This window comes from Triturus cristatus, chromosome 6 (genome assembly GCF_964204655.1).
Source record: "Triturus cristatus chromosome 6, aTriCri1.1, whole genome shotgun sequence".
Taxonomy (NCBI): domain Eukaryota; kingdom Metazoa; phylum Chordata; class Amphibia; order Caudata; family Salamandridae; genus Triturus; species Triturus cristatus.
Window position 1 is genome coordinate 1,281,214,755 of NC_140589.1, and position 19,732 is coordinate 1,281,234,486.

General features: G+C 39.7%; 1 long non-coding RNA gene across 1 annotated transcript in view; it reads left to right on the forward strand.

Annotated features, from left to right (window-relative positions):
- Positions 1-14,714, forward strand: part of LOC146821287 (uncharacterized) — a 216,709-nt gene extending 201,995 nt beyond the window's left edge. Inside the window, exon 3 of the long non-coding RNA XR_014962693.1 lies at positions 14,337-14,714. This is a non-coding gene — a long non-coding RNA (uncharacterized LOC146821287). The remainder of the gene's footprint in view (positions 1-14,336) is intronic.
- Positions 14,715-19,732: the final 5,018 nt, after the last annotated feature.

Consider the following 19,732-nt stretch of genomic DNA (forward strand, 5'->3'; position numbering starts at 1 on the left):
TCCCTAGGTCAAGGAAGTGCCTTTTGTAGGTTTGGTGTAAATCTGTTCAGTAGATTCTGAGAAAATAGCCTTTAAATCAATATATATATCTGAGCCCGCTTACGGTACGCTTACCGTACGCTTACGGTAAGCGTACGGTGGCGTGCGCGAGCGCGATTCTGATTGGCTCTTAGATCTTAGTAAACATTCGAATCGGCCGAAACCAGGAAGCGGCGGCTGCCATTTTGTGTATTTCACTCTGAAAAAAAAGAGTGAAAACAAGGAAAGGGGGCAATGAGGAGAGTTACAGACCCCCTAACATTTGTGAGGGGGTCAAAGAAGGACTGTAAAGTACAAAGAAAACATTTATTGATTTTAAAAAAAATCACGGGGTACGCGTACGGTAAGCTTACGGTAAGCGTACGGTAGAAAAAAAAAAAAAAAAAAAATGAAAAGCAGATTTAAGAGTTTAGATATTAGGGAGCTCTAAAAAGAGCCGTTGTGTTTATGAAATGATTTTTTAGTGGTACCTACAAGTAAGTACCGATGCAGAGTCTAAGGTTCAAGAGGAAGACTCTGTTCCCTTCATCATTGAAGTGCACACCATCTCCTCTATAAATGTCTTGCATGTCATAACGCAAGTTGTTGTGGTAAATGGCACCCATACCATAGTCACGGAGGAAAGCAGAAACAGATTTGTTGACGTGCTTTCTTGCTTTGTCATCGCACCGCGTGCCCACCGTGCGTGCACGGCACTAACTGCGTAAAGTGGGCGCACGGTGCGCGAAGCGCACCGTGCGCGCACGGAACGCGCACGGAACGAACTGCGTTAAGTGGGCGCGCACGCCACGAATGGCGTAAAGTAACTTAGCATTTAAAAAAACGTACAAATTCACTGAAAAAACCATAGGTTTCACACACGTTATAGTTAGGAATTAGCATTTAAAAAACCTTGCAAATTCACTGAAAAAACCATAGGTTTCACACATGTTATAGTTAGCGGAAATTTTACTGATAAAAAACCAATGAAATTCCCCCGTTATAGTTAGTGCAGGCAACTATAACTCACGCGACCGCAATCTTCTGCTGATGACATATGTGTCTTTATGAAAAAAAAATATTTGTAATATATGTATAGCTAAAAATGTATGGAAGAAGACATGGGCAAATAAGTGTCTAAATACAGTATTAGCATCAGCAGAGGATTGCGGTCGCGTGAGTTATAGTTGCCTGCACTAACTATAACGGGGGAATTTCATTGGTTTTTTATCAGTAAAATTTCCGCTAACTATAACATGTGTGAAACCTATGGTTTTTTCAGTGAATATATATATACATATATAAACATATAAATATAATCTGCATATCGATATAAATATAAATGCATGCAAATATATACATATACATATATGCATACATATGCATGGTATGTACATGAAAGTTTGAAAATCTCTAATACAGGCAAAGCTAAAAAGCCACCTAATTTCAGGTGGATGTTTCCCTCTTCCAGCAATTTTATGAGGAGGTGGTGGTGGAGGTGGCAAATTTATCATATGCACTAGCTAGTGATTGGAGGCATTTTACTGCCAATCGTAACAATTATCTCACAATCCTCCCATAGCAGCACTTCCATTTTTACCTAAATGTGAACTTACCCAGGAGCCCATGTTTAATGATAGAGGGACACAGCTGCCACAGGGCAAGCCTGTCTATAACGTCTTGGTCACTCCCATTCCTGACAGGGTCATAACTGGTTTCCTTCTTTTGTGGTTGGAGCCTGATTATTTAGGAGAGTCCTCTGGATAAATAGAAGACGTCCTCCTTGGTATCTCCATATCACATGAGGTAGTGCTAAAGGTGATTTTGTTCCGACAACTGGTCATGTTCACTCCCAGATAGCAAATCTATGCTATATAGTCAGCAGATAATACCCATTGGCTTTATCCTTAGAAGATAGGCAACACATTGTCCCCTGGGCCAGCGTTGTTACCTCTTTCAGCCAAAGATATTTTTCCAGCTCTGGAAGTGTAATAGGAGTCAGAACTGATTTACCCTCCTTCATTCCATCCTTGTGTGGATGGGCTACGCAGGAGGATCCTGGAAGTCTTTGCCATCCCTTGCATGTACAAGTTAAAAGAGGTAGTTTTACTAACTGTTGTTTTACACTACCACATAGCTAATCCCTGCTACATGACTAGCAGCTAACCCCCATTGACCTTTCCTAGGCTCAGAGGCAAGCCATTATCTGTTTAGCTGATATGTAACTTTTATTCCACAGACTTTAGTCCGCATATCCTTTACTTTTCAGCCTTAACTCCATATGTACCTTTGCTTCACGTGCACTTACTTCACAGGTAAGTGTTTTTTAGGGCTAAGAGGTGAGTTGGAGTAAAGGGAGGTAAGGGTAATTTTAGGTTTTAAGAGTTATGTAGAGGTAAAGGGGTTAAGGGTCATTTTAGGGTTATGGTGTGGATAGAGGTAAGGGGTAAGGTTTACTATAGGGTATAGGGATGGGAAGAGGTCAAAGAGGAGAAGGGTGGTTTTAGGGATATGGTGTGGATAGATGTTAAGGGGTAAAGGTTATTTTAGGGTTTAAGGGTGGAAAGAGGTAAAGGAGGGTAAGAGCGAATTTGGGGGTAATATGTGTAGACATGTGTAAAGAGGATAATAATTATTTTAGGTTTTAGGGTGGATAGAGGTAAAGGAGGTTTAGTAAGGGTAATTTTAGTATTAAAGGGTGGGCAGTGTTAAAGGAGGGCAAGGGTAATTTGAGAAAAGGATTTTTTAAAACAAAAATATGTGTATATATATATATATATATATATATATATATATATATATATATATATATATATATATATATATATGTATATATATATTCACTGAAAAAAACATAGGTTTCAGAGACGTTATAGTTAGAAATTAGCATTTAAAAACCTTAGAAATTCACAGAAAAAAACATAGGTTTCAGGGGTGTTATAGTTAGCTGCCCATTTCACTCATACAAAACCATGGAAATTGCTCCGTTATAGTTAGTTCTGCTAACTATAACTCACGCACCCGCAATGGACTGCTGATGATGTCACATATTGCATCATTCATGACATGGTCAGGGAAATCACTGATGACATCACTGATGACATCTCAAATGACATCACTGATGACATCACTGATGACATCATCCACTGAATGTGGTTTAGTTTGAAATTTAAATGTGTATTATATATATACCAATCTGTATGGAAGATTGAGTGGATATATAACTGTCTGGATGGAGGATTTAGTAGCTGTATGACTGTCTTTTTAAGTGAGTAATTAAAAGTGTCTCACTTAATACATGGATTAGTAACTAAACTATGTGAATGTGTGCAGCACTGTCTCTGTTCACATAGTTTAGTTACTAATCCATGTATTAAGTGAGACACTTTTAATTACTCACTTAAAAAGACAGTCATACAGCTACTAAATCCTCCATCCATACAGTTATATATCCACTCAATCTTCAATTCAGATTGGTATATATATAATACACATTTAAATTTCAAACTAAACCACATTCAGTGGATGATGTCATCAGTGATGTCATCAGTGATGTCATTTGAGATGTCATCAGTGATGTCATCAGTGATGTCACTGACCATGTCATGAATGATGCAATATGTGACATCATCAGCAGTGCATTGTGGGCGCGTGAGTTATAGTTAGCAGAACTAACTATAACGGAGGAATTTCTATGGTTTTGTATGAGTGAAATGGGCAGCTAACTATAACACCCCTGAAACCTATGGTTTTTTTCTGTGAATTTCTAAGGTTTTTTAAATGCTAATTTCTAACTATAACGTCTCTGAAACCTATGTTTTTTTTCAGTGAATTTCAAAGGTTTTTTTAAATGCTAACTTTCAAGTGGTGATACTAGATATATCTATTTTTTTGTACTGATTTTCTACAGTTTTTTAACTGTTTATTTCTAAATATTGTATTCATTAAATAACATTATATATTTTTCTGAAAATTGCAAAAAAAAAATTTTTTTAATTAAAACTGAAATATTGATTAATTTTCTTGTTTTCATTTTTTATTTTAATATATTTATATTATTTTCTTTAAAAAAAATCCAATTTTTTTCGGAGTCGCGCACTCTAAGTGTACACGTGTGCGCGCATTCTAGCCGCCATTTTAGAAAAGTCATGAAGGATCCGCGTATGGTGTGCGATGACTGCGTGTTTTACAGTTACATCATATACATTTAATATCACGTGATATGCGCGATTGGTATGCGACCAGTCTGCGACTCCTGCTCCCGCGCATTATGGTACAAGATGGTTGCGGGTCCCGCGTGACATCATATACGTGCTGGGGCGCGCTGGGTGTGCGACTCCCGCAAAAAAAATGTATGTTCCAAAATGATATGTATGTGTCTTTAATATACATATTAAGGCAAGAGATTATATAAGATATTCATCAAAATAATATATTTGTACTTATAATAAACTTATAATTTTTTTAAATATAATTTCGCGAAGTCGGGTGCGTGCATCGTGAGTGCAGAAAACCAGGTCAGCAGAGCTGCTGTAGAGCCAGAGAACCAGGTCAGCAGAGCTGCTCTAGAGGGAGAGAACCAGGTCAGCAGAGCTGCTTTAGAGCCAGAGAACCAGGCCAGCAGAGCTGCTTTAGAGCCAGAGAACCAGGTCAGCAGAGCTGCTGTAGAGCCAGAGAAACCAGGTCAGCAGAGCTGCTTTAGAGGGAGAGAACCAGGTCAGCAGAGCTGCTTTAGAGCCAGAGAACCAGGCCAGCAGAGCTGCTTTAGAGCCAGAGAACCAGGTTAGCAGAGCTTCTGTAGAGCTAGAGAACCAGGTCAGCAGAGCCACCATAGAGCCAGAGAACCAAATCAGCAGAGCTGCTTTAGAGCCATAGAACCAGGTCAGCAGAGCTGCTTTAGAGCCAGAGGACCAGGTCAGTAGAGCCGCTCTAGAGCCTAAGAACCAGGTCAACAGAGCTGCTCTAGAACCAGAGAACCAGGTCTGCAGAGCTGCTGCAGAGCCAGAGAAACCAGGTCAGTAGCGCTGCTTTAGAGGGAGAGAACCAGGTCAGCAGAGCTGCTCTAGAGCCAGAGGACCATGTCAGCAGAACTGCTTCAGAGCCATAGAACTGGGTCAGCGGAGCTGCTTTAGAGCCAGAGAACCAGGTCAGCAGAGCTGTTGTAGAGCCAGATAACTAGATCAGCAGAGCTGCTCTGTAGCATAAGAACTTGGTCAGCAGAGCTGCTCTAGAGCCAGAGAACCAGGTCAGCAGACCTGCTGTAGAGCCAGAGAAACCAGGTCAGCAGAGCTGCTTTAGAGAGAGAGAACCAGGTCAGCAGAGCTGCTTTAGAGCCAGAGAACCAGGTCAGCAGAGCTGCTCTAGCTGACACTGACTGACTGACACTGGCTGACTGACACTGACTGATTGACACTGACTGACACAGATTGGCTGACACTGACTGACACTGATTGACTGACACTGACTGACTGACACTAACTGACTGACTGACACTGACTGACACTGATTGACACTGACTGACACTGATTGACTGACACTGACTGACTGACACTGATTGACTGACACTGACTGACTGACTGACACTGACTGACTGACACTGACTGACTTCTCTCTACTACTCTACTACTGACTCTCTACTACTCTCTCTCTACTACTCACTCTCTAATACTCACTCTCTACTACTCTACTACTCTCTACTACTCACTCTCTACTACTCACTCTCAACTACTCACTCTCTACTACTCTACTACTCACTCTCTACTACTCACTTGCTACTACTCTCTACTACTCACTCTCTATTACTCACTCTCTACTGCTCACTCTACTACTCACTCTCTACTACTCTCTACTATTCACTCTCTACTACTCACTCTCTACTACTCACTCTTACTACTTTCTACTACTCTCTACCACTCACTCTCTACTACTCTACTACTCACTCTCTACTACTCTCTACTATTCACTCTCTACTACTCACTCTCTACTACTCACTCTTACTACTTTCTACTACTCTCTACCACTCACTCTCCACTACTCTACTACTCACTCTCTACTACTCTCTACTACTCACTCGCTACTACTCTCTACTACTCACTCTCTACTACACTCTCTACTACTCTCTCTCTCTACTACTCTCTACTACTACTCTCTACTATTTACTCTCTACTACTCACTCTCTACTACTGTCTACTACTCACTCTACTACTCTCTGCTGCTCTCTACCACTCACTCTCTACTACTCTACTATTCTCTCTCTACTACTCACTCTCTACTACTCTCTCTCTACTACTCTCTACTACTCACTCTCTACTACTCACTCTACTACTCTCTACTACTCACTCTCTACTACTCTCTCTCTACTACTCACTCTCTACTATTCACTCTCTACTACTCACTCTCTACTACTCACTCTACTACTCTCTACTACTCACTCTCTACAACTCTCTACTACTCACTCTGCACTACTCACTCTCTACTACTCACTCTCTACTACTCTCTACTGCTCACTCTCCACTACTCATTCTCTACTACTCGCTCTCAACTACTCTCTACTACTCACTCTACTACTCAACTACTCTCTCTACTTCTCACTCTCTACTACTCTCTCTCTACTACTCACTCTCTACTACTCTCTACTACTCACTCTCTACTACACACTCTCTACTACTTGCTCTCTGCTACTCGCTCTCTACTACTCTCTAGTACTCACTCTACTACTCACTCTCTACTACTCTCTACTACTCTACTACTCACTCTCTACTACTCCACTACTCTCTACCACTCACTCTCTACTACTCACTCTCTACTACTCTACTACTCTCTCTCTACTACTCACTCTCTACTACTCACTCTCTACTACTCTCTACTACTCACTCTCTACTACTCTCTCTCTACTACTCTCTGCTGCTCACTCTCTACTACTCTCTACTACTCACTCTCTACTACTCTCTCTCTACTACTCTCTACTACTCACTCTGCTACTCACTCTCTACTACTCTCTAATACTCTCTCTCTGCTATTCACTCTCTACTACTCTCTACTACTCACTGTCTACTACTCACTCTCTACTACTCTCTACTACTCACTCTCTACTACTCTCTACTACTCACTCTACTACTCACTCTCTACTACTCACTCTCTACTACTCACTCTCTACTACTCACTCTACTACTCTCTACTACTCACTATCTGATACTTTCTCTACTACTCTCTACTACTCTCCACTACTCACTCTCTACTCTCTATTACTCGCTCTCTACTCTCTACCTCTCTACCTCTCTCTACCTCTCTCTCTCTCTACTCTCTACCTCTCTACCTCTACCTCTCTACCTCTCTACCTCTACACCTCTACCTATACACCTCTACCTCTCTACCTCTCTGTACATGCACACATGTGCACATATATATATGCATATGCCTTTATATATATGTATGTGGATATATATATACATATATAAACATATAAATATAATCTGCCTATCTATATAAATATAAATGCATGCAAACATATACATATACATATATGCATACATATGCATGGTATGTACATGAAAGTTTGAAAATCTCTAATACAGGCAAAGCTAAAAAGCCACCTAATTACAAACAGAATTGCTTTAACTTAAACGAGGGCGAGACCTATTGCATTTTCAATGCTTGTTTACTTTGATTCCATCAAGAAGGCATTCAGATGTGTCACACATTTTCCATAAATTCTGAACGGTAGCACTCTAGTTGCTCATTAGATCACTGTAGTAAAGCTACTGCTCACCAGGGAAGTCTGCTGCTGGTATTCAAAGTGCATGTTTCAGTCTGCATGTCAGAATTTTTAATGAAATGGAAGAGGATTTGAGAAGTCAAAATGTGCCCTAATCTTTCTTTCTGCAGCACTAATCATAATTTCTATGGCAAAATAAACCCCCTCATTTTGTTCCTTTGCAAATTAAATGTTTTAAGTGTTAGCACTTTATTCCAATCAAGATGGCATCAGGTGTGCCATACTTTTGTCATAAGTAAGACTGTTAGCGCTCTAGTTGTTCTTTAAAACACTCTGGGACATTCTAACATTGGGCTATAATTGGGCTACATTTCGGTGATATTTGTGCTACATTTGGGCTCTTTTGTCTCTGGTGGCCATCTTGGGAGATTTATTTGTTTTGAAGTTTCCTAATTTCCTCATTTACAACAGTCTCCTCAGTAGGAAATACTTTCAGTTTTTTTACTTTCATTCCATCAAGAAGGCATTCAGATGTGTCACACATTTGCCATAAATTCGGAATGTTAGCACTCTAGTTGCTTATTAGATCACTGTAGTAAAGCTACTGCTCACCAGGGAAGTCTGCTTCTGGTGTTGAAAGTGCATGTTTCAGTCTGCATGTCAGAATTTTTTAATGAAATAGAAGAGGATTTGAGATGTCACTCAAAATGTGCCCTAATTTTCTTTTTTCTGCATTAAACATAATTTCTATGGCAAAATGAACCTCCTCATTGTGTTCCTTTTAAATTAAACTACGCACTCTCTACTACTCACTCGCTACTACTTTCTACTACTCACTCTCTACTACTCTCTTTCTACTACTCTCTACTACTCTCTACTACTACTCTCTACTACTCACTCTCTACTACTCACTCTCCACTACTCTCTACTACTCACTCTACTGCTCTCTAATACTCTCTACCACTCACTCTCTACTCCTCTACTACTCACTCTCTACTACTCTCTACTACTCTCCCTCTACTACTCCCTCTCTACTACTCACTCTACTACTCTCTACTACTCACTCTCTACTACTCACTCTCTACTACTCTACTACTCTCTACTACTCACTCTCTACTACTCCCTCTCAACTACTCACTCTCTACTACTCTCTCTACTACTCTCTACTACTCTCTACCACTCACTCTCTACTACTCTACAACTCACTCTCTACTACTCACTCTACTACTCTCTACTACTCTCTCTCTCTACTACTCACTCTCTACTACTCACTCTCTACTACTCTCTACTACTCACTCTACTACTCACTCTCTACTACTTTACTACTCTCTACTACTCTCTCTGCTACTCACACTCTCTACTACTCACTCTCTACTATTCACTCTCTACTACTCTAATACCCTCTACTACTCTCTCTCTACTACTCTCTACTACTCACTCTACTACTCATTCTCTACGACTCTCTCTCTGCTACTCAGTCTCCACTACTCACTCTCTACTACTCTCTACTACTCACTCTCTAATTCTCACTCTCTGCTACTCTCTACTACTCACTCTCTACTACTCTCTACTTCTCACTCTACTAATCACTCTTTACTACTCTCTACTACTCTATTTCTCACTGTCTACTACTCTCTACTACTCACTCTCTACTACTCACTCTACTACTCTCTCCTACTCACTCTCTGCTACTCTCTCTACTACTCTCTACTACTCTCTCTCTACTCTCTACTCTCTATTACTCATCCTCTACTCTCTCCTCTCTACCTCTCTCTACCTCTCTCTCTACTACTCTCTACCTCTCTACCTCTACCTCTCTACCTCTACGTCTCTACCTCTACACCTCTACCTCTCTACCTCTCTCTACCTCTCTCTACACGCACACATATGCACATATATGCATATGCATTTATATATATGTATGTGTATATATATATTTACATACATATATAAACATATATATAATCTGAATATCTATATAAATACAAATATAAATGCATGCATACATATACATATATGCATGTTATGTACATGAAATTTTGAAAAACACTAATAAAAGCAAAGCTAAAAAGCCACCTAATTACAAACAGAATTGCTTTAACTTAAACGAGGGCGAGACCTATTCCATTTTCAATGCTTGTTTACTTTGGTTCCATCAAGAAGGCATTCAGATGTGACACATTTGCCATAAATTCTGAATGGTAGCACTCTAGTTCCTCATTAGATCACTGTAGTAAAGCTACTGCTCACCAGGGAAGTCTGCTGCTGGTATTCAAAGTGCATGTTTCAGTCTGCATGTCAGAATGTTTTAATGAAATAGAAGAGGATTTGAGAAGTCAAAATGTGCTCTAATTCTTCTTTCTGCAGCACTAATCATAATTTCTATGGCAACATGAACCCCCTCATTTTGTTCCTTTGCAAATTAAATGTTTTAAGTGTTACCACTTTATTCCAATCAAGATGGCTTCAGGTGTGCCATACTTTTGTCATAAGTAAGACTGTTAGCGCTCTAGTTGTTCTTTAAAACACTCTGGGATTTCTGTCATTGGGCTATACTTGGGCTACATCTCGGTGATATTTGTGCTACATTTGGGCTCTTTTGTCTCTGGTGGCCATCTTGGGAAACTTGTTATGAAGTTTCCTAATTTCCTCATTTACAACAGTCTCCTCAGTAGGCATACTGTCAGTTTTTTACTTTGATTCAATGAAGAAGGCATTCAGATGTGTCACACATTTGCCATAAATTCAGAATGTTAGCTATCTAGTTGCTTATTAGATCACTGTAGTAAAGCTACTGCTCACCAGGGAAGTCTGCTGCTGGTATTGAAAGTGCATGTTTCAGTCTGCATGTCAGAATTCTTTAATGAAATAGAAGAGGATTTGAGAAGTCTCTCAAAATGTGCCCTAATTTTTCTTTCTGCTGCACTAATCATACATTCAATGGCAAAATGAACCCCCTCATTGTGTTCCTTTTAAAATTAAATGTTTTAAGTGTTACCAGTTTATTCCAATCAAGATGGCTTCAGGTGTGCCATACTTTTGTCATAAGTAAGACAGTAAGCCTTCTAGTTCTTCTTAAGAACACTCTGGGACATTCTGTCATTGGGCTACACTTGGGCTACATCTGGGTGATATTTGTGCTACATTTGGGCTCTTTTGTCTCTGGTGGCCATCTTGGGAGACTTATTTGTTATGGAGTTTCCTAATTTCCTCATTTACTACAGTCTCCTCAATAGGGAATATTTTCAGTTTTTTTACTTTGAGTCCATCAAGAAGGCATTCAGATGTGTCACACATATGCCATAAAATGTTTTCAGAGTTACCACTTTATTCCAATCAAGATGGCTTCAGGTGTGCCATAGGTTTATCATAAGTAGGAGTGTTAGCGCTCTAGTTGTTCTTTGGAACACTCTGGGAAGCTGCAGTAGAACACAAAGGAATCAACTGACAGTCTCTGCCCTTGTTGGATGTACATGTTTTACTGAGAATGTCAGACTTCATTCTCACATGACTAAGAGATAATGTGAATTTACAGAAAATATGCTCTCAGTTTAGCTTATAGATCACCTTCCAAACCTCTGTGGGAAAAGCATGTGAAAATAGTTTTCTCTCAAACATGATTCATGATATCCCAGCAGAAGGCTTTTTCACATGGTAAAATCACCTTAGAACATACCACAATTCCTAAAATGAGTATGGTACCATCAACAAATGATTTATAATGTAACTAAAGTCTTAAAACCTTCTATTAACTGCAATGCTTTTTAATGAGGTGCTATCATGTATATTGGTCCCAAGATGGCTGCCAACACTTCTTGGATGAAGTGCTGACAGCCAATCAGATCTCACGATGAGATGTGTGGTTAGGCTCCGCCCAGATATATATGTGATTTTACTTTTGATTTTCTCAGGAACTACTGAACGGATTTACACCATTTAAGCAAAAGGCACGACTCTGAACCAAGGTCTACCTTTCTGCCAAATTTGGCGTAATTCGGTTCAGCAGTTCGGGCTGTAGCTGTGTCAACAGGTCCTATGGGAAATTGCATAGGGAAAAAGCGTTTTGGGACCCCCCTTTTTTCTCAGCCCCCGCTTGACGAATCACCATGAAACTTTCAGGATAGAAGCGTACCGGAGCTGCCCAAAAGTTTGGAAAATTTTGCGAAGATTCGTCAACCGGCGCCTTATTGGGAATAGAATGTTGCGGATTTCCTATGGAAAATAGGTCCTAACTATAACTACCTACTGGCGACCGCCAGTAGGTAATAATACGCACCAAAATAATACACACAGGGTTACCATACTTGTGTGTGAGTTTATTTCAATGCCGATGCGTTTTGGCGAAGAGTCACCTTCCTCAATGCTGGCAACATACATAACGGTTCATGTGGGTTAATATAGTAAATAATGATACTGCTTGTGTGCACAATCACAATAAAGAAGGGTTAGGTCACTATCCAAAGGAGAAAAAAACATATACACCTTACATTTCTGGAAATAACAATCATTATTTATGTATAAAATAATGCAATCAGCAAAGTAATAGTGCTTAGTGTCCCAAGTGAACATGGAAACTAGAACATTTGTGACATATACACTTGGTTTCCAATATTTTGTAAAGTCGACCATCATAACTAATACGTAATAGGAACAGCGTCTTTATACAATAACAAGCGCTGGTCGATGGTTCGCTTTCATTTTTGTCTACGGCGTTTTATCCCCTTATGTCATGAGGGGTCTCTTCAGGACCTAGTGATGTAGGGACATCTAAAATTAAAAGAGAAATACTATAAATGTGTGGTCTTATTAGCATCAACATAACTTGAAATGAATCAAAAGGGGCGGCCTGTACCTGAGGTATAGGTGGGCTCTCAGCGTGAAGGACGTGGACCACAAGGAAGTGAAAAATGTAAAAGGTTACTCACATGGGACCCAGCCGGGCACTGCACATGTGAAGAAGGAGTAAGGATTATGAAATGAACCAAACATGTTTACATAATGATCAGCGTATAAATTAAATGGAGACAGTATTTAATTAGAGGAACTTACCCCAGTGTGAGGGGAAGGGAGCTGACAGCGAGAAATTTGCGCTTGGTTAAAAGGGGATGGTGCGCAATAACACGTAGATCCATGTGTTCCTTTCGGTCTCTGTGGAAGGGTAGCGAAAATTAGTAATGTGCGGTGTCTACATTTGACACGCACCGTGTAGCAAGGGTAGGAAAGGTCCTTACCGGGAACAGGGCAAAGAGCTGTGGCTCCGACCAGCGGAGTACAGATTTTAAGCAGTGAAATGTTGTGCACACAACGATGCGCATGATAACAGTAATGGGAGAACACTGTTTGTTCAGATTTCCAAATTATCAAGTTTCCCAAACATGGCGGTCTGTGTATCTACAAAGAAATGGGAGACAAACGAGGGTATAAACTGTTGCTCATTGTCAAGTATCTAAGGCCTATTTACTCCCCAAGGGGATGACGGGCTCAGACCTATGAAAGGATACGTCAAAGACCAAAAGCGTGTGCAGCCGCTACACGCACGAGCAGATCCGCATCTGTCTGTCTACACTTTTCGAATGACAGGGAGACGGAACTTGTATCGCGGTTAAGTACTAGTCTGACCATTATAGCCAGAACCAGATATCACAGCAGGCATTACTATTGATAGCCACATCGTGATGTGATCCAGTGCTCAGCAATCGGTAGCGGAAAGAGAGAAAAGACCGGCAGGGCGGCCAAGAAGATAAATAAAAAGAAAAGATTCGGTGTATGTGTTAATGGGATTTTGTGCAGAAAAAAGTCTATATAAAGTCGGGCGGCTAATAAAATAAATTAAAAAGGAGGTACGCTGTATGTGTGAATAAGATTTTCTGCAATACATATACAGTGGACAAAATACAGCTCAGACACACTTAGTTATTATGGCGGTACATTGCGGAACAATTCGACAAATATAGCGAAAGCATTGTACAGAAATGTATATATGACAACACAAACGTTGACTGCAATGTACATGAGTAGATTTGGGACATCATTGTTATCAATCAGGTGCTGTGACACACATGGTTAATTGTACTTATATTCATGACATTGTTGTTACGTATTTCTAATGGGTGAAGATAGCGTAAACCAGTAGGTACATAACATATTGCATGGCCACCAAAAAGCAAGATGATACAATGTGCATACAGAGACGTAAGAGATGATACATTGTGCTAGTAGTTCCTCAGTGTGGTCACAAAACCCCGCCACTCTTCGGCAGAGTTCAGTCCCCGGATTATCGTGTTGGTCCTTTCTATCCAGCAGCGTTCTAATCTTTGCAGAATCTGTGTTAGATCACCCCCTCTTCCAGGAAAAATCCCTTTGTCAATAACTTGCCATTTTATCTCGTCTGCTGTATGATTTTTTTCGGCGTAATGGGTAACCAAAGGAGCATTGTGTACAGAGCATCTAATACAGCTGCGGTGCTGTCCGATGCGTGCCTTGATAGGTTGTTGCGTTGGGTTAATGTAAGGTAAATGACATGGACACCATGTTATTAAAGACAAGGAGGCGAGTATTATCCCCCCTCAACACAATATTAACCTTTTGTTTCCTGCCCTAACAGTTACTACAACTCCAACAGCTTCTTCAACATAAGGCATTCCCAGCGGATCCCCATTCATCTTCCTTCGTTTCCTCAGATGCGGAATCTTCCTGCTTCATCCATTCTCCTCCTTCATTGGCTGTAGAATTCGGTAGTCTGGACTTGTCTCAAGAAAAAAGTTTACTCTGGCTGTTTCTTTTGTGTTTTCCATTTTTCCTTTATTTACTACTTATGTTTCACTTCTCGCTACAAGAAAAGAAGACCGTTCATAGTCAAGACAGGTGATATTGGGCAACCTGGTTCCTTATTGATTCCTCCTTACACTGTTGTTTATCTCCCATTGGCTTAAAATTGTATCTTAGCCTATTGTGAGCTGCAGTTTTTTAAAATATATTCTTGGCTGCTGCTATTTAATAAAATGTAACATTACAGAAGCATAATACTCTTCTCCTTTTGTTAATAAAATTAAGACTTTCCTTCATAAATTATTAGGAAAATCTACATTATCCTAATTAAATATTCTCTGTCATTTCTAAACTAGATAGCTACCATGACCAGGAGAGGATATGTTTATTTTGTTTATTTCTTCAGTTCTTTGAAATAATCTTTCCCGATCAATAAAGCTTTTAAAATCCAGTTATGTAAACATCTTTAATATTTGTATCCTTTGTCAGATAAGTACCTTTAAGTATATTTAGTGTAATTTTATTGCTGCGTAAATTAGAAATAAAGAAATAAGGAAATCACACATTACATAAAAACACAAATTAATTTTGGCAATCATAAATCGTACTCTTGTAGAACTCTTTTACATTCTCTTACATGCCTTTGTGAAGTAAGTCCAAAACATCTAAATTGGAATATTATTGGAATATTCAAAGAATATTCATATATGAATAGTACACATAGAAAGGGCTGTGCCCTCTTTGCACTTTTATTTATAGGGAGTTTGAACTTTTGGGCCTGATTCACAAAGGTATCTACAGAAAATAGTTATCTTCTAGTAATCCTTCTCATATTCGTAAATGCTTTAGTGAACTGGCCCCATTATGTTTTGTAAATACCTGGAATTCTAATATATCTTTGAAAATTCCCTAACTATAACTTCCTTGTTCCAGACTAGCGCTGACATAAAGAACTAACCTTGGCTAGGATATTACCATGAGCCCTCATGTAAGAAGTAACCTCTAATGAATAACTGCACTTGAGTTCTGACATCCCAATGTATCCTGTCAGGGCACTGCAGAAAGTATTCAGAGAATTCCCCTGAGCACAAAGCACCTGTCTGCTAAGCAAACATGTAAAAAATAAGCAAGCTTTTGAGATTCTTTTCTTGTGACTTTTCTCTGACAGCTCACAACTCATAAGAAGACTGTTAATAACAATGACCTCAGTTTGTTGAGGAGTTTTTCTACTTTCTATGGCAAAGTCGGATTTCAGGATAGTAGATATGTGCATGTGCTTTCCCTCTTTAAAGAATGAATTTATCTTTCAATCTAATTTACATTTAACTCCTTCAAAATTACATGTGCCACTAATTCTTGGTGTAAATTAATAAAAGTAGATCTTTTGGCAGGTTGAAAAGCACCATGTTTCCAATGTCTGTAACCCACTATATCAGTCCCTGAAAAATATAGTGCCTCATAGGGAAGACGACAACAAGAGTCAGATTTACAATGTTTGCACTGGGACTTGTGTGACGGTAAGCCCCGCAAAGCAACCGGATGCCTCACAAAGCACTGCATACAGCAGTCGCAGATCAACTTTCACTCATAAAAGCTACTTTGCACGGAAATTTGACCCTCAAGCTGCGCCAAAACTCTTTTGCCCCATCTCCCTGCTAATATATGCAAGGTGGGTATGTTTTGGGTAAGTCAACACAAAAGCCTTCAGGTTTTACTTTAAAGCCAGATTTACTTCCGTGATCTGGCTTTGCCCCCATGCTATTGCCAAAGAAAAGCAGGGGAAAGCAAAAGAGTCAAGAGATACAGCACCTGATTATTTTTTTTAACCAATTTTTAGGACTTTTTATATTAGTATCAGACAGGCATTTCAACAAACATGTGCATCAAAGTTACATGTCAATATTTAGTGACTCCACCATACCCCCTGTGCATACTTGGCAAAACATCAGGTTCAGCAGAAGAAATAGGTTCAATGAATCCACAATTAAATCATATTGAACACTAACTCATGAAAGCTGCAGATTAGAATATACGAAATTAAAGATAAGACAGATGTACTCCTCTAGTTTGCCCTGCCCCCGCTCACCTGTATTTTAAGAGACAGATTCATGCTAGGGTGGCCAGATTTTCTGACTGAAAAACCGGTACGGCCGTAGACATAGAAATACGACTATGTTTTTATCGGGCCTGAGTCAGGGTCACAAAAGGACTACAGTAAAAATATTTAATTCCACTTTCCTATATATATATATATATATATATATATATATATATATATATATATATATATATATATATATATATATTCACTGAAAAAACCATAGGTTTCACACACGTTATAGTTAGGAATTAGCATTTAAAAAACCTTGCAAATTCACTTAAAAAACCATAGGTTTCACACATGTTATAGTTTGCTGTACATTTCACTCGTAAAAAACCAATGAAATTCCACGTTATAGTTAGATCAGGTAACTATAACTTGCGCGCCCACAATAAACTGGTGATGACGTCACATATTACATCACTCATGACATGGTCAGTGACATCACTCATCACATCAATGATGACATCTGAAATGACACATTGTGGATTGCGGTCGCGCAAGTTATAGTTACCTGATCTAACTATAACGTGGAATTTCATTGGTTTTTTACGAATGAAATGTACAGCTAACTATAATATGTGTGAAACCTATGGTTTTTTAAGTGAATTTGCAAGGTTTTTTAAATGCTAATTCCTAACTATAACGTGTGTGAAACCTATGGTTTTTTCAGTGAATTTGTACGTTTTTTTAAATGCTAAGTTATGTATTTATTTTTTATTTTTTTTTCTGGTTTTTCACCGTGCGCACACCCTGCGCACACCCTGCGCACACCCTGCGCACACCCTGCACACACCCTGCGCGCACGGTGCGCTTCGCGCACCGTGCGCGCGCTGTGTGCGGGTCCTTCAATTTATTTAATAAATGTGATTGTTATTTCGTTTTTTTTTTGCCGTGCGCGTACGGTAAGCTTACCGTACGCGCACTCCGCGATTTTTTTTTTAAATTATTAAATGTATTTTTCGTACTTTTTGGTCCTTCGTGGACCCCCTGACAAATGCTAGGGGGTCTGCAACTCTCTCCATTGCCCCCTTTTCACGTTATCCACCTTTGTTTTTCAGTGCGAGAGACAGAAAATGGCGGCCGACACTTTCTGATTTCGACCGATTCGAATGTTTACAGTCATGTAACCACCAATCAGAATTGAGCTCGCGCACGGCACCGTACGCGTACGGTAAGCTTACCGTAAGCGCACGGAGCGCGCTTACAGATATATATATTGATTTAAATGCTATTTTGTCAGGACCTACTGAACAGATTTACACCAGACCTGCAAAAGGCACATCTCTGACCTGAGGACTACCTCTCTGCCAAATTTCAAGTAATTCTGTTCAGCCGTTCGGGCTGTAGCTCGGACTAAAGGTCCTATGGGAAAATGCATGGGGAAAACGCGTTTTGGGACCCCCCTTTTTTCTCAGCCCCCGCTTGACGAATCCCCCCGAGAGTTTCAGGGTAGGAGCGGAGCGGAGCGCCCCACCTATTTTGAAAATTTCGCGAGGATTCGTCAACCGGCGCCAAAGTTATTCCAAATAGAATGTTGCGGATTTCCTATGGAAACACGGTCCTAACTATAACTATCTACTGGCGACCGCCAGTAGATAATATATATATATATATATATATATATATATATATATTTTTTTTTTTTTTTTTTCACTTAAAAAACCATAGGTTTCAGGCACGTTATAGTTAGGAATTAGCATTTAAAAAACCTTAGAAATTCACAGAAAAAACCATAGGTTTCAGGGGTGTTATAGTTAGCTGGACATTTCACTCATACAAAACCATTGAAATTCCCCCGTTATAGTTAGTTCAGCTAACTATAACTCGCGCCCCCTCAATGCACTGCTAATGACGTCACATATTACATCACTCATGACATGGTCAGTGACATCACTGATGACATCACTGATGGCATCTCAAATGACATCACTGATGACATCACTGATGATATCATCCATGTGATAATTTGATGCATCTTTTCACACCCTAATGTAACCTTTGATACACCCACTCTAAATTACTGACTGCCATTCTCAAAACCATAGACGCTCCACCACCAATAACTACATACCCACTTACTGATTCTTAGGTCTACACACCCATCCACTCACTCACCCATACAGTCACTCATACCTATGATCACTCAGTACAGGACTATCATATGCACTCATACACCTATATAGACACTCACACACCGCCACTCATCCACAGAGGTACTCACACACCTACTCAGTCATGCAAATAATTAATCACACTGCCATTTCCTCACCTATACAGTTATACACACACCAGCTCAATTACTCATACAAATACTAGCACATTCTTACGCTCTTATACAATCAATGATACAAGCACACACTCATCCATACAGCCACTATCACAATCATACTCTCTCACTTATAGCCATTTATGTACGCCAACACACATATATACTGCCTTTCACATATGTAGCTACTCACACATGTACCACTGAAATATACATTCACTCACTAACACAACCATACACACACTCACCCACCCATACAGTCCATCAGAGATGCACTCTTGAAACCATGCACCCAGTGAATCACCCAGTCACACATCTATGCACAGTCACACACACCCCACCCACACAAACACTCAGGCACCCATACAGATACTCAGACAACCAATCTATAACCCATATAGACACTCATGTAGCTATTTGCAAACCCATGCAGCCGCTTACACACCAACAGACAGACGGATACAGACATTCACACAGTTTAGTCACTAACCCATGCATTCAGTAAGATACGTTTAATCACTCACTTATAGAGTCAGTCACGCACCTACAAAATCATCCATTCACACACTTATACACCCACTTACTCTTCAATATGCCTTTCCCTATATATAATAAACATATTTAAACTTTACAGAAACACACATTCACTGGATGATGTCATCAGTGATGTCATCAGTGATGTCCTTTGAGATGTCATCAGTGATGTCATCAGTGATGTCACTGACCATGTCATGAGTGATGTAATATGTGACGTCATCAGCAGTGCATTGCGGGGGCACAAGTTATAGTTAGCTGAACTAACTATAACGGGGGAATTTCAATAGTTTTGTATGAGTGAAATGTCCAGCTAACTATAACACCC